The sequence below is a fragment of the Ixodes scapularis genome, unplaced genomic scaffold (genome assembly GCF_016920785.2).
Source record: "Ixodes scapularis isolate PalLabHiFi unplaced genomic scaffold, ASM1692078v2 ptg000005l_1___fragment_3__unscaffolded, whole genome shotgun sequence".
Lineage (NCBI taxonomy): Eukaryota > Metazoa > Arthropoda > Arachnida > Ixodida > Ixodidae > Ixodes > Ixodes scapularis.
The window spans coordinates 1,986,877-2,006,777 of NW_024609887.1; the positions used below are offsets into that span (position 1 = coordinate 1,986,877).

General features: G+C 49.6%; 1 protein-coding gene across 1 annotated transcript in view; it reads right to left on the reverse strand.

Annotated features, from left to right (window-relative positions):
• LOC115310885 (protein FAM110A) overlaps positions 1-1,880 on the reverse strand; it is a 75,004-nt gene extending 73,124 nt beyond the window's left edge. The window contains exon 1 of the mRNA XM_029969348.4: positions 1,597-1,880. The gene's annotated coding sequence lies outside the window, so the exon portion shown is untranslated. The remainder of the gene's footprint in view (positions 1-1,596) is intronic.
• Between the last annotated feature and the right edge of the window lie 18,021 nt (positions 1,881-19,901).

Genomic DNA, 19,901 nt, shown 5'->3' on the forward strand with positions numbered 1-19,901 from the left:
TCTTGTTTTGTGGGAATTTATTTACAAATTTTCCATTCGCCTGCAAAGTCACGTGTAATGCACGGTTTCAGTGATTCCTTTTTTTGTTTAACTTCAATTAACACATTTTTTTATGGTATATTGTCATTTTGATAGTAAGAAAACGTAAGATATCCCAGCGTTTGGTTCATCCAATGTATCGTCAAATGTTTCGACTGAAACAAGGTTGAAAAATATTCTAAAGTATTTATCTCACAATTGTTGTTACATTTCTGCAAATTCTTCCATCAGTGCGCGTACGTCACTCGCCAATTGCGAATTGCTTCGAGGAAGAAAGCAAAATATGTGGTAAATTGTCACTCAGATCTGCAGTTAGTACTCCAGGAAAAGCATCAAAGTTTGGATACTTTGTTACACAGATATCAATCAAGTTTTAGTGCATTCCGTCACGCGAGTTGGGACACTGATGATATTTTCACATCCATTCGTGCGAATTAATTCTACGTTGGCAGATTCATCAGCCCATAAATCAATGGTCATGTCACCTCTCAATGGTATTTTCATAGTTTCTGAGGTAACAATCCAGTAAATTTCGCTGAAAATCAAGGAAAAATTCACATTTAAGGCACAAAAGAGCGGACGATAAATCACAGCTCACGACCAAAGGTTCGAAATTATACGAGTAAAATCAGACAATGTACGGTACATTTTGTTTGACATACAACTTTAGCGTGTGGCAAGACGAAAGGCATTAAGGCTAAAGGCATTGGCCACCTGATGGCAACAAACAATCTTCTTGCTCTCAGATTGTCCCCTCCTCCGTTGTTCCCAGCAAACTCGAAGGTTTGCTGGACTACGGACCGGGCACCAGCGCCGGCTCTCATTTTAATGCGCGCCATTTGTGCAGGCTGCGGACGGTCACCACGGGAATGAAAAATCCAGGGAGAGACGGAGAAGTGGCCGGTCCGGGGGGTCACTCTTCAGGTCGACAGTTTCGAGATGCCGATGATGCTTCGCGTCGGGGCACCCTCGCCCGCACTTCGCAACGCGTTCGCTCGCTCCGCAGCGGTAGACTCTCATCTCGCGAGCCACGGGGCCGAAATTTCTGCGCACGCGAGGGACGAGTGTGGCTGCGGCCGCGAGAGGTACTCACGGTTCGCGGGGTACCCACTTTCGAAAGACGGTACCCGACCGAAGATTTCGGGCGGACAGAACGGCGACTGCGCGGCTCGCCGGCTGCTCCCTGCCGAGGGAGCGTGATGCTCTCGGCCGTCAGAGGCAGAGCAGCTCGGCGGGGCCCTCGTCAGGAGCCGGAAGAGCACGCGCCGGGGGTCACTCCACCCTCGGGACACCGGCCACGACACCCCCCACGCCCGAGAGCCCCCGGAGACAGGCCCTATCTCCGAAGGGCAGCTCCCCTCCCCGAGTCGCGTCCGGTCCGCGACGTTCGGCCGTCCGGCCAACGACAGCTGCCCACCTGAGGCCGCCCGCACAGCTGGGCGCATCGATCCGAGGACCGCGTGGCGCACGCGACGCCGCCTACGCTCGACCCCGGCTCCCGACGTCGGCCCGACGCGCCGGAACAGCCGGAGGAACCGCCGACGGGCGGCCGCTTACCGTGGCAGGGGGGCCGTGGGGGCCGGTCTTGGGCGCGGGGAGCCCTCATCTCGGCGGCCGACCGGCGCGGCCCATCGCCGATCGGGCCCGTGGAAGCCGCTGGACCTTCGAGGCTTCTCGGTCCGCGTCGCCGACGTCGCCCCTTCAGCCCCGTCTCGTTGCGCTCACGGACGGAGAGCGGGATGACGGACAGCCCACTCGGACACGAGCCCGACGAGCCGCCATGGACCGGAAGTTATGTTCGTCCCAGTCGCTTCCGCTTTGCCTTCTCGTCCGAGCAGTTATCCAACTGAAACATAGATGGCACTGCCGTTGCTTCAAGAGAGCCTAGGTTACAGAGAGGGTCCAACTCGAACCGTGGGAAGTGTTTGCAATTTGATGGCGGACGTTTCGTGCGGAGATTGATTTCAAGTGCGCGTGCGCTGCGTTGTCGTGTGGCGAGGAGAAAAGCAGGCACAAAAGCCAGAAACGCTCACAAACGACCGACGCGTTCGTCACCTCCTTGCAGCTCGTATTGCAAACGCGGCCCGTATACCACGTGACCTTGATCGAGCTGCTGGAAACTCTCTGTATTGTAGGCTCTCTACAACTGGGTAGAGAGCCTAGAGTTAAGAGAGGGAGCAACTTAAACTGCTCAAATCAGATAGTAGGGATCTGCGCTGGCTCGGGCAAGCCCGAACCCGACCCGAATATCGGACCGGGCTCGGGCCAATATATGAGCACCCTGTTCGGGTCCGGGTCGCGTTCGGACCTATTTATTTCTAGCTGCGTCGGGCTCGGGTCGGGCCGAGATTCAAGTCTCATGACCCGACAACCCGACCTCGCAAAATCTAGAACTCGGATTTTAGGAGTGTGGTGTACTTCCTCATAAGAGGCCAGATTCTCAAAGCGAACTTACGACGAAAAAAATGCGTACGACAAATTTGAGAGAAAATCCGTATTCTCGAAACGAAATTGTCGTAACTTTTGCGCAGGTTACGACAAAATCCTACGACAGCTCCGAAGCTGTCTTACGCACTTTCTACGATCAAATTAACATGGCCGACAACGTCTCAGTTGCTCGGTCGCGACGACCCAACGGACATTTATTTTTCTGCCTGCTCTTCTTGCGCGTCCCGACTTCAAGCATCAAGAAACAAATGAAGAAGTACTTGAAACCGACCACGACGAACATGAACGCTGGATCCAGGCACCCGGAAAAGGCAACAAAGGCGACGATCCCACCGACCAAGCGAGCTCGACAGAATATATAGGCCTAGCAGGCACTCCGACCCGTTCCGGCGCAGCATTGCTCAGACGGTCCTTGGCCAAGACCGTCTGCCCACGACCGGCTGGCTTGCTGAATGGAATATGCCCGCGCGACCCTTGTGGACCCTCCCCGTATGAATAGTTTGATAGCTGAACTAAATTTCAGAGGTCAACCGATTCCCCTTATCATCTCGATCACCTTGTTTTCCGCGGCAGCGGTGACGAAAGCTGTCGTCGAAAAGGGACTCCTCGATTCTATCTCCTTGTTTTGTGTGATATAGAGCTCAAATAAACGCCGTATGGATTACCTTCGCAACACGGTATGTACACTTTGTTATCAGTATGCCATTTTTAACTGTCGAGCTGTATCAGTTTGTGGGAGCTACGCGATGCCGGTCCAACCTTTCTTTGCCGAGTGTCACGTCAGTATCGAGTTGCAATCGTAGAAGATCGGTCCCGAAGCGCTTACCGAAACGCAGTCTGAATCCAGCACTTCGATCAAACGCACGCGTCCGCTCCGAGTGTGAACAGGTATTTGCGTGACTCTTGCTGACACTCTCGTAGTTCAAACGTATCTTTTTTAACGTCGGCTCACTCCTGCATTTCCGAGCACGCGAGAAACGCCGCGGCGGTTTGTTTCCTTCTACGTCGCTTTGCAAACGACTAGCACGGGGCTTTTACCAACGATGACAGTCGTGTTGACTTCGTAGCGATCGAGTTTGTAGCAGTCAACGAAGCGTTTAAATCCTGTTAGCGTCGATATACCACTGCACGGACACGAACCCCAGACAAGCGATGGTGGAAAGGTCGCCCGTGTTTATGAGAATCAGCTTGAACACTACACATTTACACACAGACAGGACAGGACATACACGGAGCTGTCTATCAACGAGTGGTTAGCCTCTGTTTGTTATTAAAAATCCACGTGCTCCGAACTATGCCTAGCTCTCTAATTGGTTGTTCGTTTTGCCGAAGACGCCGTTGCCATAGCAACAGCACCGGAAGTCATCGTTTCTCCGTAGGAGGTCGTAACTTTCCTCCTCTCACTTAAGAACGCGTTTGTGAATACCGTTCTCGCCTCATCTTACGATGATCGTAACTTTACGAACTTCGTAGCTAAGTTGTCGTAGGTAAGAGGTTCTTTATGAATCTGGCCTAAGGTCTTGAACTTAAAAAAAGTAGCCGAGAGTGCAAGTTATAACGCTGAAGAAGCCGACACAAGTTGATGATCATGGCATGCAAATGCCACCATAAGTAAACTTCTATAATATTAATAATAATAATAATAATAATAATAATAATAATAATAATAATAATAATAATAATTTTTATTTGCACGAGAAACTTTGCCCACTCAGCGGCGTGCAAGGCTAGACAGAAAGGTTGGTACCCTTACGCATGTGCGCCAAAGCGAGCAACTTCACTTGGTGATTGCTTGTCGCAGGCTGGTTTTTCTTTTCTTGGCGTAACTCGTGTTCTATGCGCCGGGAGATTGAGGGAGACGAGCAGACAAGGGGGGCCTCAGAATACCGAGCTCTGATTGGCAGGATTAGTGGGTAGACCCAAAGCTGCCTCTGTCTCCACTGCACTCGTCGAAGGAACGTGGAACGCTGGCTTCCGACGTCAGCGGCTATCGCATTCGAAGGCGTTCGACGAGAGCAGTAAAGACAAAGGCAGCTAGCTTTGGGTCTACCCACTAATCATTGCAAACAGAGCTCGGCATTCTGAGGTCCCCGTGACTCCTCCTCTCCCTCAATCTCTCGGTGCGTACTTTATTCGCGGGAACAACGAAACGATGCCAACCAGACTAGAGCACTGCACGGGCCGGAATTTCTAGACCCGGCCCGGGCCCGGCCCGAGCCCGACAGAATATTTAATTTCTAGGCCCGGCTCGACCCGGCCCGGAAGAGATACAGCCCGGGCCCAGCCTGGGCCCAGCAGAATTATTAGACAAAAGCTTGAACCCGGCCCGAGCCCGACAATTTTTTTTTTTTTTTAAATATAAGTCTGAGCCCGACCAGAGCCCGACAGATTATATACATAAGCCCGAAAAAATTTCCAGGCTTACTGTTTCAGTATAAAGCAAACCTATTTTATCTAAATTTCTTCTAAATTTGGACCGAGTTTTTTTTTTTTTTTTTTTTTTTTTTTACACGATAATGATTTTGACCTAGACGATATATTTTCGAGAATATGGGCGAAATATGCAGTTCATAAGTGATTTTGAGGAAACAAAAAGTGGCCGATATTTTATTTCTGCGTTCCTTGAAGAGTTATTGGACATTTCGTTGTTCAATTTGTTCCACCAGAGAACTTTCTTCTCTACATGTTTTGTGAAGAAACAATCACAATCACGCTAGTGCATCTTCAAAAGGCTGTATAAGCATAATATTATCTATTGTTAGCTTATCGTTGGTGACATGGTAAGGCTCCCTGCACAAAGTGCAAAGTCAAGCTCACGTTTTTTTCAGCATTATTTTTTTTCTTTTTAGTTTGAAAAGCAGAGGAAAAAAGAACACTCATGTACCCTGCCCTGTGACTGAAGAACCCTCCTTTTCTTGACCGCGCTTTCCAACTATGCTGGTGGAACCACACGTGGTTTCCAAGTGTAAGACGTATTCTTTTTTTTTTTTTTTTTAACCGCGCCGCAGTGATTTTGCGTTTCGCTTGTTTTGTTTTAATCGAACCTAAAATATCACTGAGCACTCTTTTTTTGTTTTCAACAATTTAAAATTTGCGGCACACGACTGCCCAGCTACGGCCCGGGCCGACGCGGGCTATACACACGGTCATGTCACGACTCACGAGTGCCAACGGCGTAAGAAACCTCCGACAAGACCTGCGGGATTCCTGCAACCGATAGCGACCCTTTCCAACAAATTGGAATGGATTTCCTTGGGCCCTTCCCGCCATCGACGTCGGGGAACCGCTGGATAATCGTTGCCACGGATTACCTTACCGGTACGTGGAGACGAAAGTCCTTCCGTCGGGTGTTATGTATGTTGACTAACAGCCAGCGCCCCCTGGCTCGGGTGCTCATGGAAACCTGCCGAAGACGAAGTGATTTTGGCGCGCTCTGGAACATTCCATCGAACACTAACGAGGAGCAGCATCCCAGTTCTATGTTCAAGACTATGCCCTAAATAAACATAGTCTGATACATAACATGGTGTCAGAAGTGAACCAGTAGACGCACCAACGACGCAACAACGACGCAACAACGACGCACTAGCCGCGACATGGCAGGTGCACCTTCATCCAGCCGCCATCGGCGTTCGAGCCCAACACGGAAAACCCAGCCATCACGTGGGAGGAATGGCGATCCTCTTACCTCATCTACGAGACAGCCTGCGAGTACGCCCAGAAACCAAAAGCAGCACGGAAAGCGCTCCTCCTCCATGTACTTGGACCGCAGGCACGTCGGATATACCAAACGTTTCCACCGCCTCCAGCCTTACCCGCAGAAGCCGCAGCCTCCTTCAACGAGGTCGAATATATTTTAGAGCAGTTTGACGCGCTATACCAGCCGTATAAGAACGTAACCCAAGCAACTGCCATCTTTAACTCGATGACACAGCAGGCGGGCCAGTCCATTGATGATTTCGTCACTGCTCCGACTTCAGGCTCAACGTTGCGACTTCGGCAGCACGGGGGATCGGCTCATTGGTGACAGGATTATCGTTGGGATCCAAGACTCGGCACTTCGCGAACGGCTTTTCCGCGAGCAGAACCTTACTCTTGAAAGAATAATATCAACCTGCAAAGCCGCAGAGATATAAAAAAAACATCTCAAGGATCTCCAAGCGACTGCACCTAAGACGGTGGTGGACGAAATGCATCGAAACAATTCGCGAGATGCCAATTTTGACCGCGAACAACGGCGCCGGTACAATTATCCGACACAGCCGCCGCAACAGCAACAACGCCCGCCACAACCGCAACAGCATCCGCAGCACCCGCCTACAACCCGGCCTTGTTCGAGGTGTGGTATGGTGCATGCCCCTAGAAATTGCCCTGCCTATGGGAGCAGCTGCTTTAGGTGCGGTAAATTTGGGCACTTTGCATCTGTATGTCGACAAACAAGATCTGGCCCAGGGAACCACATATCCAGTCTTGACAACGACGGTTTCTTTCTGGGACAGCTGACAGTGGACAACGTTCAGACAACCTCTTGGACGGCCACAGTTGATGTTCACAACAACAAGGTCACCTTCAAACTGGACACGGGGGCTGACGTAAACGTCCTTCCCAGGCATGTTTTTCGGAAATGGAGTCAACCACCAAAGGTAGAACCCACCTGTGTCAGGGTCTCCACCTACACTGGCGATCATCTGCCGATCAGTGGCGAGTGCATTTTACAAGCAAAGACAAGAGACCTTAGCCGCAACTTGAGATACCTGGTTGTGGACCGTAATGTTATCCCGATTCTTGGTGCTGAGGCATGCGAGGATCTTCAGCTGGTACAGCGACTTCGGCACCTGGACTCGTCGAGCGAATCAACCGACGCTGGAGCACCTACAGCCAAGTTTTTGGCCGCAACTGACGTCATCAAGGACTTTCAGGATGTGTTTACTGGAATTGGTCAGCTTCCGGGAACTGTGGCAATCACGCTCCAAGACGGAGCAGTACCTTCTGTCGCTGCTCCCCGCAAGATTCCACTAGCTATCATAGAGAAAGTAAAGGCGGAGCTTGACAAGATGGAACATGACAACATCATCACAAAGGTCACCGAGCCAACAGATTGGGTGAACCCCTTAGTAGTGGTACCGAAGAAAGATGGCAGCCTACGGATCTGCCTTGACCCCAGACAGCTGAATAACGCCATCAAACGTCAGCATTATCGCATTCTGACGCAGGAGGAACTGTTCGCTCACTTGAGTGGATGCACTGTGTTCACTCTCCTTGATGCGAAAACAGCTTTTTGGCAGCTGACACTGTCTGAGGAGAGTTCGTACATTTGTACTTTTGCAACTTTTTGGGGCCGGTATCGCTTCTTGCGGCTCCCATTCGGACTAAAAAATGTTCCCGAACTCCTACAACGTGCCATGGATGACATCTTCGCCAGCATCAATGGCGTTTACCCCTACTTTGACGACATTCTCATCGCATCAAAGACAATGAACGAACACATTAAGCAACTACATCTAGTTCTGCTGACTACACGGAAGTACAACCTCAAACTCAACGCGAAGAAGAGGCAAGTAGCAGTGTCCACCATCTCCTACCTGGGACATCAGCTAACGGCAGGCGGAATTCAAGCTGACGCTGCGAAAATAGAGGCCATCATTGCTATGCCAGTGCCCGAAAATAAGGCAGAGCTGCTCAGATTCTTTGGTATGGTCACTTACCTTACCAAATTCATGCCAAATGCCTCCAGTGAAATGGCACGCCTGAGACAGCTACTAAAGACCGACGTCCCATGGCACTGGGATGAGAACCTGACGTTAGAGTTCATCAAAATCAAGCGTATGATCACCGAGACACCTGTCCTGCGCTTCTTTGACAATACCAGGGACATTGTGGTTTCAGCAGATGCCTGCTCATACGGAGTTGGTGGTGTTCTCCTCCAAGAAGGCCACCCAGTTGCCTATGCCTCAGCCGCTCTGACCCCTACTCAACAGAAGTACGCACAAATTGAAAAAGAGCTACTCGCCATAGTTTTTGCCTGTGAGCACTTCCATTATTACACCTACGGTAGAATCGTAACCGTTCAGACTGACCATAAGCCTTTGATTGGTCTACAACAAAAAGACTTCGAGAAGATCACACCACGGCTACAGCGTCTTCTTCTTCGGCTTCAGCGATATGATGTCCGTCTGACATACGTCCCAGGAAACGAGCTCACCGTCGCAGACGCGCTTTCTCGAGCACCTGCCAACACAAACTCATGCCGAGACTCTGAGCCCGGAGAGAGTCTGGGGATTTGTACACTACTCATTGCGTCGACGACAAAACTGGAACAGATTCGTCAGGCAACAGCTGCAGATCAGGTGCTGCAGCAAGTCTCCAGGTACATACGAGAAGGTTGGCCAGAACAGCGCTCAGTTCATATGACAGCAAAACCCTTTTTGCATTGCAAAGATGAACTGCACGTATGTGAAGGTCTAATATGCCGTGGGCAGCGACTGGTTCTACCTACATCATGTCAGCAGGACGCCCTAGAGAAACTACATGGAGCACACCGTGGCATTGTGTCATGTAAGAACAAGGCACGAGAGGCTCTTTACTGGCCCTCAATGAACAAAGACATTGAGCAGATGGTTCAGCGGTGCGAGCATTGCCAGCGCTACCAGCGACAAAACCAACATGAACCACTTGCTGATCGTGACTTGCCTGACCGCCCATGGCAAAAGATTGCAGCTGATCTTTTCTACTTTAACAGATCGACTTACTTACTCATCGTGGATTACTTTAGCAAGTATGTGGAACTACAACCCATGGCGTCCGCCTGCACTGAAGCTGTCATCAGCGCTATGAAAGCTGTGCGCGCCAGATTTGGAGTACCTGATGAACTAGTCTGTGACAATGGACCGCCATTTAATGCCGCGAAATTCAAAGAGTTCCTCACCAGCTTGGACATCGCCTACAATCCCAGCTCACCCTACTACGCCAGATCGAATGGACTCGCTGAAAGATCCATTCAGACCATAAAGCACGCACTTCAGAAGGCTGTAGAAGATGGAAAAGACCTCTTTGTTGTGCTTATGGATGTTAGAAGCACTCCCATGGATGGACTAAAGTCGCCTGCAGAGCTCCTAATGGGCAGAAAAATCCGCACACTGGTCCCGATGAATCCAACTCAACTGCAGCCCCACTACAACTGCACCGAGGCCCAATCTCGTCTACATTTTCGTCAGGAACGGCAGCATCGGCATGGGGATAAGAGAACCAAGCCCCTGGTTGCACTTCAGAAAGGCCAGAAAGTGTGGTTTCAGCACTGTGGCAAGTGGACACCAGGCTACATTAATTCTGTGGGACCCCAGCACCGCTCATACGTTGTGATGACACCGGAAGGCACCATGTATAGGCGCAACAGGTATCACAACCGACCCGCTCACAGTCAGCCGCCAACAGCGACTGTTACAGCCGAGGATTACTATGCCGCAGCTCCTTCTCCACTTGCAGCCAAGCCCACAGTCACCGCCACCCCCTCCACAGGCAGCAGACTCGTACCAGCACTACTACACACGAGCAGGTAGAAAAGTGATGAAACCGCAAAGATTCATACAATGAAGATCTCAAATGCTTTGGAATTTTTATTTTGTGTGTTCAATTAATTTGTTTGTTTGTTTTTTTAAAAAAAAGGGGGGCGTGTTATGTATGTTGACTAACAGGCCAGCGCCCCCTGGCTCGGGTGCTCATGGGAATTTGCCGAAGACAAAGTGATTTTGGCGCGCTCTGGAACATTCCATCGAACACTAACGAGGAGCAGCATCCCAGTTCTATGTTCAAGACTATGCCCTAAATAAACATAGTCTGATACATAACATCGGGAACAGCGGTGGAAGTCGCCAAGTTTTTTGTCGAGTCTATTCTCCTTCGACATGGCGCCCCCGAAGTCTTGAGAACCGACCGAGGGTCATCGTTCTTGGCCCAGCTCACGCAAGAGATCCTTCGGCTCAGCCACACCAGCCATCGTCGGACCACCGCGTACCATCCGCAGACCAACGGGCTAACGGAGCGGCTCAACAAGACAATCGCCGACACGATCACCGTGTAGGTCGACGTAGAGCACAAGACGTGGGACGAAGTACTACCATACATCACGTTCCCCTACAACACCGCAGCTCAAGAAACAACCGGGTTTACGCCATTCGAGCTGGTGCATGGAAGAAAAGTGACGACCATGCTGGACGCGATGCTGCCCCATGAGCGGGTGGATGACGGATGCGACGATGCCCATGCGGTCAGTCAGAGAGCAGAAGAAGCACGCCAACTAGCCCGCCTTCGAATCCACGATCAACAGCGTGTCGACGCTCGCCGGTACAGTCTTCGTCGCCGCGCCGTCCACTTCCAGCCCGGAGACAGGGTGTGGGTGTGGACACCGATTCGCCGCCGTGGTCTCAGCGAGAAACTGCTGAAGCGCTACTTAGGGCCTTACAAGGTCATCCGGCGCCTCGGAGATCTGAACTACGAAGTTCTTCCCGACGGAACACGACCATCAACCAGACGTCAGCCGCGATCCGAGGTGGTGCACGTCGCCCGGCTGAAGCCGTATTACGAACGATAGGACTTTCCACCTCCGTCGACGTGTGAACTGTGAGCTGTGGCTCGCGATTCTGCTGTCCTTTAGGTGTGGATTTGTTTTTCGGTTTGTGCTGCATCGGGACGATGCGCTTTCAAAGGGGGGGATAATGCCGCGCGCAGGGTCACGGACTTGCAGAAGGTTCTCGTTTATTCTTGCTGCGGACATAACTTCTATCGTTTATCCCTGCTTTAGTTGTTCTAGAAAGTGCGTGTTCATTCTGGCCCCGAGCGCGCTACGCTCGAACCTTCTCCGCCGCATCTTCGAGATAGTGACTCACTCTAGATAAGAGGCCGCCCGCGACCTTGTCGACTCAGTTTCGCCTCAAGGTACGTTTATACTCCAACGTAACGTCGACTGGCGCGGCGTAGCGCAGCGAACACAGATACTGATTGGTCGCAGAAATCGAGTTCCTGGCCACCGACCAATGAAGGGCGCGCTTTCTGCGCTACGCTGCGTTCACTGCGCTCAACGTCGGAGTATAAACAGCCCTTCAGTTTCGCCTCAGCGTTCGATCCTGCTGCTTCGCCGCCTTCGACGCCCGCGACGCTCTGTTGTTATCTTTCTCTTTCCTTTTATTTCTGGGCACAAGTTCGCCCCATGTAAAGTTCACTTTACTCAGTCATTCGCCGCCTCGTCACTGTCATTCGTGACAATAGAACCAAGCAAACAGAGTGGTTATAATGCTAACATAAGTACGCAAACAATTCAAAGCATGGTATGTAAAGAATAAAGAAATACGCCAACCAAAAAGTCGAAAAATTGTCCCAACGTTTCGAAACAGTTCGTTTCTTCCTCAGGGGCGACTAAACGGGATAATAGCTTCTTTGTCTTTCTTTGAACTGGCTATCTCTTCTTCTTCATCGTCGATTGCTGGTTGTCTTCGTTTCGCCTGCGCCGTCTTGATTGTATCTCGTAACCCATGAACATATAAACTGGGTAAGGTGCCTAGAGACCTATTGATGTTATTTGCGGTGTTTTGAATATGCCAGGATTCTATCAGCTGTCTTCTGCGTAGGTTCGTCTCAGTACCCAGAATGCTTGCATCTTCAAATCCGATACGGTGGTCATTAACTTCACAGTGCTCCGCCAGAGCACTGCGTTCGCGGTCGAAGTTGCGTACGTCATTTTTGTGTTGACGGAGCCGTTCTTGGAACTTTTTAGTTTCTCCAATGTAGGAGGCGGGGCACTGGGTGCAGGATATTTGGTAAATTACACCCTGGGCCCTTTCCTTGGGTGGACGACTTTTTGGCCGAGGTAGAAAACGCCCGAGTGTGGTCACAGGTTTATGGGCCACGGTGACGTGTTCTTTTGCAAAAATCCTGGATAGTGTTTCACTTATCCCTTTTGTGTAGGGTATGCTGATGCGTGCAATCGGTTTAGGACGTGCAGTCCCAGTAGGTTGCCCGTCTCGGCGACTGCGGTTTAGACGGTGAGTGATCTGGCGAATGAAGTTACCTGTGTATCCATTATTTTTTAGATCACGGGTGATCGCTTGCTCCTCTTTCCTTTTGTCTGTTGCAGATGAACATATATTCTTTGCCCTCATCAGAAGTGTCGAAACTACTGACGCTTTGTGACTTAGCGGGTGGTTTGAATCAAATTGGAGGTATCGTCCCGTGTGCGTAGGCTTCCTATACACTGTAAAATTCAGTGCCTCACCCTGCCTTTTGATTAGCACGTCAAGGAAAGGTAAACAGCCGTGCATTTCGTGCTCCACCGTGAAATCCAAGAACGGCTCCGTCAACACAAAAATGACGTACGCAACTTCGACCGCGAACGCAGTGCTCTGGCGGAGCACTGTGAAGTTAATGACCACCGTATCGGATTTGAAGATGCAAGCATTCTGGGTACTGAGACGAACCTACGCAGAAGACAGCTGATAGAATCCTGGCATATTCAAAACACCGCAAATAACATCAATAGGTCTCTAGGCACCTTACCCAGTTTATATGTTCATGGGTTACGAGATACAATCAAGACGGCGCAGGCGAAACGAAGACAACCAGCAATCGACGATGAAGAAGAAGAGATAGCCAGTTCAAAGAAAGACAAAGAAGCTATTATCCCGTTTAGTCGCCCCTGAGGAAGAAACGAACTGTTTCGAAACGTTGGGACAATTTTTCGACTTTTTGGTTGGCGTATTTCTTTATCTTTACATTTAAATTCACCCAACCAGGCAGATATCTGCCGAACATGTTTACCTTCAAAGCATGGTATGTTCACAAAATGTGCAGGAAGGAGGTTTCCACTCGGAGAAGGTTCCGGGGAGGAATCAGCTGCACTAAGCTGGAGGAACGCAATGAGGAATTCCCACTTTAAATGCATGGTCAACGTGCATTGAAACGAAAGCTGGAATTTACATAAAAGTTTAGTGAAGTATGGGAATGATAAATTTTATAAAAATAAGACACAGACGAGATATTTTTTGGTGTAATGAAAAGGAGTAAGCGATACATTCATTTTCATAGCTAAGACACTAACTGTGCAATGATAGTGAATATAAAACGGGCGAGCGATTCTGCATGGCCTCAGGGTCAGCAACGAGAGTTGTGAGACGTGGATCCCAGATTGCTGCGGCATAATTTAATTTGGAATGAACAACTTTCGTGTATATAGTTTTTAAGACAGTACACCCTAAAAAAAGCGCGTGCGGCTACTTTCCCTCACAACACCGGGAGAGCCAATCACAGCAACTTAGGGAGGCAGCTCTGCGAATGACGATGCCTTGTGTCGTCGTCTTCTTACCTCGTCCTAGTCTTTCGGCGCTTGTCTTTTTGCCGAAACATATGTTTAGACCAAAAACCTCAGTCTGAGTTGTGACATTAAGCAATGCAAGCGTGACGTTTTGCATTGGAGTCACAACTCAGACTGCGTTTTTTGGTCTAAAGATATGTTTGGACATTGTCATTCGCTGAGCTGCCTCCCTAAGTTGCGGTGATTGGCTCTCCGAGTGTTGTGTGGGAAAGTAGACGCACGGGCTTTTTTTAGAGTGTAGGGCTAACTTAAAATTTATCCTTGAGTAACCAAGCATTGAATTAGCGTTATCGATAAACTGATCAGTATGCGTTTTCCATGACATTTTAGAAGTGATGTGAACGCCAAGGTACTTGTAGCAGGTTACAGATTCAAGAGGAATACCAGAAATTGATTAAATGAAAGATGTTGAGATTCGACGAGAAATTTTAATAACCTTACATTTGTTAGTATTAAGATACATTTGCCACAAGTCACAATATTCAGCAACCGTTTGTAAGACATTTTGAAGGAGCATGATGTCAGTATCATTAGTAACTTGACGATAAATTATACAATCATCAGCAAAGAGATTGTTAGATGAAGATTCGCACAATGGAAAGTCATTTTCGTGAATTAAAAATATATAAGGGTCCTAACAGACCCTTGCGGAACACCGGAAGTAACAGGTTCGAGAGAAGAATTTACATTGTTAGCATTAACAAACCAAGAACAATTTGTAAAAAAAGAATAAAAAAAGAACATGGAATCCGGGACTGCACGTCAGGTTCGAGGTTAAATTGACTGAGTTTAAAAAGTAAACGTTTATGAGGAACTTTGCCGAAGGCTTTCCAAAAATCTAAGATGCCGGTGCCACGTTCAACCAAGATGGACCCTGAAATCAGAGAAACAGGACGAACAGGTTACGATATTCCACCGTATGTACTATCGGGGAAAAATGAAATGCGAACAGAGGAGCGCGTGGCTCGCGGTACAGGCTGCACCGCCTGGAAGTGAACCTAGGGGCGAGGGTGCGTGGCCTACTTCGATGTCTTCACGCCCCTCGATTGGCGCTCCCCCAGCTTCGGCAGTGCGCCTCCCAGTGCGCTGAAAGCTGTCACCGCTATCTTTGCCTGCTCGGGGAGTGCGGCGAGCTTCTTTGCACCGCACGCGCTGAGCCAGCAAAGATAGCGGTGATAGCTTTCAGCGCACTTAGAGGCGCACTGCTGAAGCTTGGGGAGCGCAGAGGGAGGGGCGTGAACACGTCGGAGTAGGCCACGCACCCTCGCTCCTAGGCTCACTTCCAGGCGGCGCAGCCTGTACCGCGAGCCACGCGCTCCTCTGTTCGCATTTCATTTTTCCCCGATAGTACATATATTTACATAAATAAACAAAGTGAAAGGCATTCTCCGCCCCGGGCACTCACGACCTCGAAGTGTCCCTGCTCGTGTGCTCTTGCCTGTTTCTCTCCCGGATGAAGAACCTCTTTTTGCCGCTCTCACGGTGAACTCCCGGGAGCGGGCCTCGGGCGAACGACAGAGGCGACTTCGGCTCCTCCGGTGCCGAAGTCGCCTCGGTCGTTCACCGGACCAGAGCTTTATTGTTCCTTCGATACTCGTCCGCCTCCTCGTCTTCCTTCGTTTTTCACACTCCGCTCCTCGTTCATCTTCTCATCTTCTCGTTTCTTCTCCGGTTCACAATCGTGACAGCCGTCAATCTGGGGTGCACGGTCAAGTATGGAAAGCAGATCATTATTGACGGTCCGTAGTTGAGTCTCGAAGGAAAGGGATTTACGAGAGCCATGTTGATGAGGGGAAAAAGAAAGAATTAGAGTTTAAGTAGATACGCAAATGAGTGAATGTTATGTGGTCTAAACGTTTGCAAGGTGGGCTGATCACTGACAGGGTATTGATGCTCACCAAGGTGTTTATTTGTATATTACAAATGAGAGCCCAACTACCCAGAACACAATTTGCGGCTCGAAATTCGTTCTCTTTCCGCCCGAAAACCGCCGATCGAGAACTGGCCGGTTTGAGTCGCGCGCACTCTCTTCTCCGTGGTCACGTGCCGTTCTCTATGGTTTAGACACGCACCAAATATAATCAAAGTTGTGGGTCATCGCAGGCACGCACCCATTATTAAAAAAAGGAAAACTATGGCAGATGGAAGACCAGCGATGTTGTCATCTTTACGACGTCTAGGACGATGCCTAGAGGACGACGTCTAGGACGACCTCAAGGACGACTTTAAGGACGACATTTAGGGCGACCTCAATGACGACTTCTAACACGACCTCAAAAACGACGCCTAGAGGACGTCGTCCTCTTGGCGTCGCCCTCGAGGACGACTTCTAGGACGACCTCAAGGACGACGTCTAGGTCAACCCTAAGGACGAATTTTAGGACGACCTCAAGGACGACTTTTAGGATGACTTCGAGGACGACGCCTGAAGGACGACGCCAAGGACAACCTCGACAACGACGTTTGGACGAGCTCAAGGACAACCTTGAGGACGACGTCTAGAACGACCTCAATGATGACTTTTAGGACGACCTCGAGAACAACCTCTCGTCGGACGACTTTAAGGACGACATTTAGGGCGACCTCAATGACGACTTCTAACACGACCTCAAAAACGACGCCTAGAGGACGTCGTCCTCTTGGCGTCGCCCTCGAGGACGACTTCTAGGACGACGCGTAAAGAAATTCAGCCTTTCCACTCTGGTGAAAACCAGAGTGGAAAGGTTGCCGCCATGTATGAGCGACGGTGGCAACCAGACAACCGGCAAGCTGGTTGTCTGGTTGCCACCGTTGCTCATAGGTGGCGGTAGCTGTCTGGAGTTTTATGTCGACATTTGTTTGTCCACGGACACGATACTGGGGAAACAAGGCCTTAACAGCTCCGCTGTAAAAAAAAATCTTTCAGCCTTTCCACACTGGTGAAGTAGGAAGACCAGCGAAGCTGTGCTATGATGGCTTCTGTTCTCGGCGGCGTTCCACGCGAGCGATCTGCTCGTCTTTCGCGATTCGTAACCACTTGACGCAGTGGAAGTCGAGGCGATAGCGGCTTCGCGGCGTTTGCGCAGCCATTCGCTATGCTGCGCACGTCGCCACTCCTTCCGCTCCCGCTGTTCTTCCTCCGAACGAATGGCACGCGGCCGACCCATCGCGAGTCCAAAGGGCAACTGATAAGCGAACGCCGGGAAAGGGTTGGGGGAGAGACGGCACGGAACACGATGGGCGACTCTCCTCGTCGTACCCGAGTGAGGGTGACGGTGAACTAGCACGAGTGCTCAAAGATGGCGGTAGCTTTCTGGAGTTTTATGTCGACACGCCGCTTGTCCGCGGAGACGATAGTGGGGGAACTAGCCCTTAAAGGGATACTTCAACGAAATTTGAAATATTCATGGATGAAGAAAGAATAAACAATTAAAACAGGGACAACACAACCACATATGAAAGATGTGGTTGTGTTGTCCCTGTTTTAATTGTTAATTCTTTCTTCATCCATGACTTAAACCAACACGCTCTTCTACCAAGCAAGTTGAAATATTCCCGTCGTGTTCAAAAATAGGTTGAATATGATCCACAATATCCGTAAATGACAATCGCACGTTTGTATTTTGAGCCTGGGGGCTGTATTTTTCGTTATAAAAGGCCCACTCTGGCAAGCGCTCGAAGAAGGCCCAGCGGAGACCACGTGACATCCAACGCAATCGTGACGTAGGTCGTCTTAGGACGAGCAAAGCTACGGCAAGGCTGACGTCAGAGGATGGCCTAGTCGTTCCAGCCACCGAAGCGGCTGCTTTTGTGCGAATTTTGAGTGACGGGTTAATCTTCTGTAATCTCGTAGGGGGACAATAGCGACTTCTGCGACACACAAAAGGCATCCTCGGGAAGAGGGGAGTTCCTCCTGCCCATCTTCTCTCGTCGTGGCCGGAGGCTAGACACTCACCGTCACTAGCTGTCAAGGTTCCTAGACGGGCATTACAAGCGAGGCGTTAGCGACATCCACCAGGTGCTCTCTGCTAATCGTTTAATTCGTTTTAAAATTCCTTTTCGTGACTTTTTTAACAAGATATTGGTGTGTTCGATGTGATGCTGCTCCTTTGAAGGCGATTTAGTATGGTGTTAGAAGACTACCCAACCAATATTTTGCTATACAGCGTCAGGTATACTTTTAATAATGTAAAGAAACTCAACTGCCTGAAACCGAAACCGAAACTGGACTGGAGAGGAGGTAGAAATATAGAGGAGGAGAGAGGTGGCGGAAGTCACGTGGCTGTGATACTTTTTTCCCCCGAAACAACGCATTTGCAACTTTTTAGAAGCCCCAAAAAATGGATATCATATTTATTTATTTTTAATATTAAGTGCGTGCCTTCGATGACCTACGACTTTCATTATACTTGGTGGTTGTCAGTGGCGTAGGCAGAGGGGGGATTTGGGGGGTCGAAACCCCTTCCCCCCCCCTCCCCCCCCGAAACGCCAAACCTAACCCCCCCCCCCCCCCCCCCCCCCCCTTACAGGGCCCGCTCGCTCCCCTGCTCACGCAGTCGGTTTCGCACGAGGCACGGAGCAACGGGGGAGCGAGGGTCATCTCCCACTTATATCCCTTCGGGAAAATTGATTTTGGGGTAAACTATACTCAAATTAATCAAACATGCAATATTCCTTCACTCATATTTATTTGATGGGGTGCGGAACTTGATCTCAGACATATAGAGAACGGATATTTCGAAACATTTGTCGGGTGAAGGATGGCAATTTCAAAGCCAAGTATAACAAACTATCCTCACTAAATTACACAGTTCAATCAAACCAAAGCGAACATAATAAAACGAATACATGGTGATAATATAAAACAATGTCAGTGATGTAAAGAATATTAAGTGAATGGTAAAAACAAATACACTGTAAGAACGGATGGCACTGCGCTCACGCACACTTTTTGTGGTCAGAATTACGTGCTTTCGACTAGAAATTTTACATCATTTATCTCATTATCTCATTTATGCCAGGCACCTACACAAAATGCAGCCGCCTGTATTCACGGAAAAAATATCCAGGACGTCCTCTGCTTGAACTTCAATGCCGCGGTGAACATTCAAAAGCGCTATACTTCGTTTGAGCTTAGGTCCAAACGCAACCGATGCTACAAGCGCGAGCTCCGGGCTTTCAGCGTCCCTTCCAAGCACGCGCGCCCGTGTGGTGCAAGCACTGTTCAGGGCCATAAGGTTCGCGCTTGTAGCATCGGCTGCGTCTGGACTTCGCTCATTCGAAGTGAACCCTCTCAGGTATGTTTTCAACCGTCGTAGTGAAGAGAACGAGCGCGCATCTTCCGCCGTTGTTACGGGCAGAGTCGCCAGGATCTTGAGGAGACGATGGACGTTCTGAAGATAGGGCCTCCAGACAGAGGGCGACCGCCTGTATACCGCAGACATGACGAGCGTTTCACGTTTCTCCCCCTCGGATTGGACGCATAAAATTTCCCTATGCTTGGCGAAGTTTTCCTCACTTTGCGAAAGTCGTCGTTCACGGATGTGACGAAGTTCGTCTTGCTTTCTGCTCTGTATGTCGAGGTGGCATCCGATGCAATTTCTTATTAGATTAATCTCTTCGTTGCACGGAACATCAGAAACTCCGAAGAGACAAGCCTTCATTTTCTCACTACGCACAGGCGCAAGGGTAGTCAAGTTCTTTTCCACGTTCGGCGAGTATAGTTTGTGTGTGGTGCGTCATGTAATTTCTCCGAGTAACAGAACGACGAGTAAGGACTGATATGACTTTTCCTTACCTCGAGGATAGGCTGCTGCTGCCTTTGGACCGCGCTGCAAAATAAAGCGACCTATCAAAGAGAAGCCTCTTTTTCCTTCGGCGTCTGGTTCTGTAGCACGAATTTGTTAAACCTTTATTCGATCATGAATTTTTGTTTTGTGATTGTTCAGAATTACCTTCGCCCTATATATGGGCCCTAGTGTTTGTGCGTGGTCGGTTGCTCTAATTATTCAGCGTCGAGATTATTTTTTTTATTACTTTTTCTGTGAAAGTAAAAGGCTGCAGTCAAAACACATCT